This window comes from Hemiscyllium ocellatum, chromosome 3 (genome assembly GCF_020745735.1).
Source record: "Hemiscyllium ocellatum isolate sHemOce1 chromosome 3, sHemOce1.pat.X.cur, whole genome shotgun sequence".
NCBI lineage: Eukaryota > Metazoa > Chordata > Chondrichthyes > Orectolobiformes > Hemiscylliidae > Hemiscyllium > Hemiscyllium ocellatum.
Window position 1 is genome coordinate 62,872,875 of NC_083403.1, and position 6,584 is coordinate 62,879,458.

Sequence of the window (6,584 nt, forward strand, 5' to 3'; positions counted from 1 at the left end):
AGAATCTTTGCATTCCAGAATAATCCTGGAGTAATAAGGACTTACAGCAGAATACAGCAGTTCCCCAACAATGCATGGGATCATCAGGCTAGATCTGATGTTGAATAGACAGCACTAGGGCAGATCCAGGGTAGATAAAGGTTTTAGTGGGGTACAAATAATGTAAAAAGTGGAGGTCAGGTGCTATGCAGTGAACTCAGGAAGTATATCAGAAAACAAAGGGTTAAGACCTAGATTGTAAGGAGTTCCACAGCGTAAAGGATATTGTTAACCACAAAGAGTGCTCACAGAAAGCAGTCGGGTTGGAAGGAATAAGGAAAACTGGTGTGGTGAGGGATACATGAAGAAGACAAAAGATGGTGTTAACCATGATGCAGGAGGAGGCAAATGACATGGCTGAGGGGCTGAAATGAATATGCACAAAGAAGCTGATGTAGAGGTTGGAGGATTGGATCAGAGTGACGCCAGGATGAACGAGAACAAAATGAACTGACATGGAAGTTGAAATCACCAAGATTGAGAACATGGGGTGGGCGAAGTGCACGTTGATAGGAGAGGAGACAGCAGTTGAATAAATACGTTGCTGAAAAAAAGAGAAGATGCCAGAAGAAACAAACAGTGGGTTCTATTTACTGGAATAGGGTGCAAGCTAAGGTCAAATGAGCAGAAGTAACATTTGCCCAAGCTACATCTGTTCAGGACTCAAAGAATCCAAATTCAAATGCATTTGGATGATCCAACTCACGTGATGTACAAACCAAATATTTTGAACAACCTCTGTTAAAACATCAACTACCAAATAAATGAATGCTACTTACAAATTTGGTGAAGACAGTAATGCTCCAGGTAAGGGTGATGGAAGAGGAAAAGCATTTACAGTACCGTATAATGCTCTGTATTTAATACACAGCAAAATGCCTAAATGGAAGTGGAATAAATTGAATTTTGATAATATATAAATAAATGGCTTGTCAGACCTGCAGTGGTACACATTAATCAGTTGAAAAACCTCTATATAGGGTTACATTTTCTACTATAAAGAGCCCTTTTAAAATTCTTGGAAAGAAATGGTCTAATTCTTAGTAATTAAAGTCACAGTTAATTTCTACACTTTGGAAAATCAGATGCTTGTACATTGGGGGTTGGTTAGCTGGATGACTGTTTACAGCGCAGGCGATACCAAGTTTAGATTCAATTCCTGCACAGGCTGAGGTTACCATGAATCATAGAATAGAATTATATAATTCTGATAGTGTATAAGCAGGCCATTCAGCCTACTGAGTCTACACCAACCCTCCGAAGAGCATCCCACTCAGACCCACCCTATCCCTGTAACCCTGCATTTCTCGTGGCCCAACCTGCACATCTTTGGACTGTGGGAAGAAACCAGAGCGCCCAGAGGAAACCCATGCAGACACAGAGAGAATGTTCAAACTCTTCACAGACAGTTGGCAGAGGCTGAAATCAAAGCCAGCTGAGGTAGTGCTAACCACTGAGCCACACAGTGCTAACTCTCCTTCTCAACTTCTCCCTTTGACTGAGGCATGGTGACCCTCCAGTTAAACCACCAACAATTGTCTCTCTGCAATGAGAGAGAGACTGGAATAGTGGTGACTTTACCTTTACACAGCAATCAGCTGGGTGGAATGAATGGTCTTCCTTAATTTGATGTTTCATAAGAGAGTATTGATTGTTTATAAAAAGCAAAGAAAACCCAATGGCAATTTATTATAGAAACTGAAATGGTTAAAAATTCTTATGGAGTCAATTCATCCCATTCATCTTCTTTCAAAGATGTCAATTATCTTGCCAGCTGGAGATCTTCAGATATTCCCTGATGCTGAGTGACTCGGACTCCTGCGATGAGTGGTTCAGCTGCTAAAATGGGAAAGCTTAACTTCAAATCACTTCAAGGTCCATGTCGATCGACTGAGCCCTGGAAACGTTTTATAGGTTTGGAGTGCAAATTTCTTGGAAAAACAATTGCAATTGGACCAAGATGTTTTACAGGAGTAAAAGAAATCAACTAATTTTACACAAGGGAACTGAAGTTTTGCAAATGCTAATAGGATGCGTAACTTTAGGGAAGGTCTTCAGGAAGTAGTATTTCTGGAAATGTAACAATATAACTGTAGCATAAACAAGTTAACAAAAATAATCTTAAAGCCATAGGACAGCCTTGATAGAGAATTAACAGTTATATTAACAAAGCCATACTAGGTTATCTCCTTCAGGCTAGATTACTTAGTGTGGAAACAGGCCCTTCGGCCCAACAAGTCCATACCGACCCACCCAGACTCATTCCCCTACATCTACCCCTTCACCTAACACTACGGGCAATTTGGCATGGCCAATTCACCTAACCTGCACATTTTTGGACAGTGGGAGGAAACCGGAGCACCTGGAGGAAACCCAGACAGACACGGGGAGAATGTGCAAACTCCACACAGTCAGTCGCCTGAGGTGGGAATTGAACGCAGGTCTCTGGTGCTGTGAGGCAGCAGTGCTAACTGCTGTGCCACCGTGCCACCCACTTTTCCAGGTTTTGTGCAGAGCCACAGAAACAAACAAACAATCTCTGGTGTCCTGAGTTGGTTCAGGAACTATCTGCCAGAAAGTTTGGACATTCACAAGGTTTTTTTAAAAAAATGTAACTATTCTTATACCATTTGGATTTCTGATCGGATTGTGCTGCAGCCAAAATACCTTATTCATCATTATGCATTTTATCACCTGATGATCTCGGATAAATTATGAAGAAGTCTAGTCACCCATCTCACTAATCCCAGGGTCACTCTGCTCCAACTTCCAAATGAATTTCTGAGCATATTTAAAACCAGCACTGCAACCATGTCATTTCCCTCTAGGAGAAAAAAAAGCTTCTTGTATCATTGTGGTTTTCTGGGCATTGTTTTAAATTTCTGCTGCTTGATCCAATAAAAACAGACCCTAGGCAAAATTCAAACTGAAATATTAATGTGTGTACTACTAGAAAACATTATGGATTCATTTGCTAGCAATGCTCGTTATATTTTACATTGATGCAAGATATCATTGTTAATACAAACTGTCAAATTGTCTTTACATCATTGTCACAAATGGCTGTTCTGTCCCTTAATGTAACTTAATCCTGCATTGTCAAATGTTGACTCAGTAGCAAATGCTGCTTAACTTTAAGCCTGAAAATTGGCAATTTAAGCCCCACTTCAGAAATGTACGCACATTTTTATACTGTCACTCAGAGTGTGCTATACCATTGAAGATGCTGCTCTCTCTCTCTCTCTCTCTCTCTCTCTCTCTCTCTCTCTGATGAGATGTTGAGCTGAAAGCCCAGTCTGTCCTTTTACCTGGCTGTAAAAGAACATTTTGAAGAGAGACAGGAAATTTCCCCTGTATCCTGGCCAATGATTGTCTCCATATCAGTGTCACCAAAAGAAAGTATTCTGATCGATATTAGTGTGGTATGTGAAACTGTGTGGAAAAACATCACTACATTTCCTACAATAAAATTATGACTGTTCCTACAAAAAAAAGGTGTTGATCATGCAGCATGATGAGGTTATGAGCCTTTCTTAACAGTGTGTAATTCTCCCTGACCTGGCTGGAATGAACAATATGTAAGAACTAAGGAATCCACATTCTATTCCTCCATGGTACACTGTAATTAAAACTGGTCATCACCTGGAGCTACAGAGTTAATAGACACAGCTATAAATCCCATTACAAGCAGATCTTCATTAAATCCCAGATATAGTTAATTTTGATAATTCAAAGTGAAAGGCATCAAGGATTACTTTCTAACCATACACAGCAAGATCCATGGTATTTTTTAATTTTACATTAAAAAAGGAATCACCTACACCTAAGAGCAGTTACATTAACAAAGATCTAATATTTTACAAAAGCAAAAATACTCCAGAAACCTTGAAGAAAAAAAATCTAAAAATTGCTAGAAATCCTCAAAACTGCCCTGATGAAAGGTCACAGACTTGAAATGCTAATGATGTTTCCCTCTTCATCAATGCAGAGAATTTGCAGCATCTTATTACTAATAGTTGTCGAAGGCCTAAATAAAGTGCTACACTGCAGGTCTTCATAAACATTAAATTTTCAGCATTCAAGTGATTTTTTTGGTGCTCTTCCCCATCTTGTGAAGTCATCATTTTATAGATCAGTATCCAAATAGCTCAATTATCCCAATTTGTTCTACGTATCAGCACGGCTAATTGCTTTGGTTCAAAATTTAAAATTAAACATTATATATTTTTTAAAATGATCAAACCAATAACTGCACCAATGTTCAGCCTCGCTTTAGAGCAGTTGTTCTGGTAAACAGTAAAAAAAATCAGCATATTGAGTTTCTGTTTTAAAACACTGTCTGAGATGCAGTGAACCTGCAGCAGACTAGAAACATACAACTGCAGTCTGGCAGTGAGCCAACACCCAGAACAATAACCTTGACTATCCTAAACAATAGCCAGAAAGAAAAAAAGAGCTGTCTCCATTATCATGTTTTCATCATATTGTTACAGTAACCTTATTAATGGCAGTTAAGAAAGGTGTTCAAAACCAAGTACCTTTTTATTTTATTTATTTAAGTGATTCTGTCTATCTTGCTCATCTTCCCAAGTTTATGCAATGATGACTACTGGGAGGGGTATGTTGGCAGCAACCACTTAACAAAGAATGACACTCACCCTCTACACAGTTAAAATCAGACAACACCAGGTTATAGTCCACCTGTTGGACTATAATCTGGTGTTGTGTGATTTTTAACTTTGTACACCCCAGTCCAACACCGGCATCTCCAAATCATGACCCTCTACACAGTCCTTCCCATCTTCTTGCGTCGGTCTTTGTCCAATTTCCTCTCTCAGTAAGAGGAAAGGAAAACGCTACATTGTTGTTATCTCATTCAAAACTTCTCACATCTAGCATATACACCCACTACAAAGATATTCAGCATTTTAAAAATAAAAATCAAACCGTGGGAACTGCACCATAGGCCGTTACTATCTTTGCAATGTACCACCAGCTACTTCCCCCATTCTTTCGATAGAATGTTTGCATACCTATCAATTTAGCCAACCCTGTCGAGATAGTTAATGAATTCTAGTTCTTAGAGTTTAGCATTTTTTAAAGGCAGGAAAATGTGTTTTACTCAAGTTGAACTTTTTTTGCAAACCAGATTTTGAACTTATTCTAAAGTCAACATGATAAATCTACAAGCTATTATCAGTCTTTGCAGAACAATGTAACTTTTGTTTTTATTAAATAATGCAGACTTTGTGTGCCCAAGGCCCTATCTGTTTCTCAACGCAAGGTGGAGCAGCTACATTGACTTACAATGTGCCCAAATTACAACCAATAAGCAGTAATTGGACCACACTTCTGTGGAATTCCTTGTGGCAATAACTGAAGCAATTAGTCTTCAGACTAATTACAGTATTAGACGTCTGTACATGCATTTTGCAGTCTTACCTCAAGTATTAGTGGCAGATAGCTCACGATAACTTTGCAACTTAGTTAGAAGCACACGCCAAATATCAAGATTGGTCAACTCACCCTTCAGTTCTAACTTTAGGATAGAAAATGGTTAATACAATTCTGGCCCTGACTGACAAGATATAATAGGGTGCTGTTTACATTAATTCTTTCAAATAACATATAAAAATTAAAATGAGCTTATATTATCCACAATGTACTTCAGCCTATTCCGATCGCTCAGCCTATTGTTTAAAGTTTAATTGCTCCAGGTTCAATTTGATCTTCATATGTTACAAGCATTAAATTTACCGTTGGTTATATCTACCTCTACATTACTGATCACTCGTCGCACTCTATGTTTTGGAACAACATTCTTCCAAACAGGATTGTTTAATTTAAAAATAAACTTACATTATTTAAAATAAGCTATTATTTTGATGTAACACTAGTCAACAATTCCCTTTCCGAACTATTAAGAACTGAAAAATAAACGCTTTCTTGTGTCCATACCTTGCGCAGAGACCTGCCCCTGCCCTTCCTGATCTCCGCTTCGCGCAGCAGTCCTGGACCTTTTTATCCTGGCACTCAAGGTTACATTTACATTTTTTGTTGAGTCACCAATACGCAATGTTGAATAGCTTTCTGGGACTTTCTGGAAAAATCTACATGGACTGTCTCATCCAGTCGAAAAAAAATACCCCAAATGACTGGCATCCAGGCATTCGGTGCTAATGCTGCGAGGATCCAGTAGTGGGCAACACGACACAGGCTATAAAGCGTGAAGGGAGCACTGGCGTCTTCCACAAACAGCAGGGAGTTTTATCCTGGTTTCATTGTCAATTATTTTCCTTCATCATCGCCTCTGAGAGCGTTTATGAGACTCAAAGGCACGGGAAATACTTAAATCGGGTTAAATGACCAGTAGGAATGTACATTCTGATCATGATAAGTTTTTATTTTTATGAACTTGCCGGGAATTGTTGAGAAATATTATCTTCTAATGTTGAGAAGCATTAGGAGAACCAGGCATTGAAAAAGTGTTTTTTCACATTAGGTTCTAAGGGATGAGTTACACTTTGTATGTTGCTAGACGTTTC

At 38.8% G+C, this 6,584-nt stretch overlaps 1 protein-coding gene across 1 annotated transcript in view; it reads right to left on the reverse strand.

The window, feature by feature from the left end:
* clu (clusterin) overlaps positions 1-6,162 on the reverse strand; it is a 35,897-nt gene extending 29,735 nt beyond the window's left edge. Inside the window, exon 1 of the mRNA XM_060820992.1 lies at positions 5,998-6,162. The gene's annotated coding sequence lies outside the window, so the exon portion shown is untranslated. The remainder of the gene's footprint in view (positions 1-5,997) is intronic.
* Between the last annotated feature and the right edge of the window lie 422 nt (positions 6,163-6,584).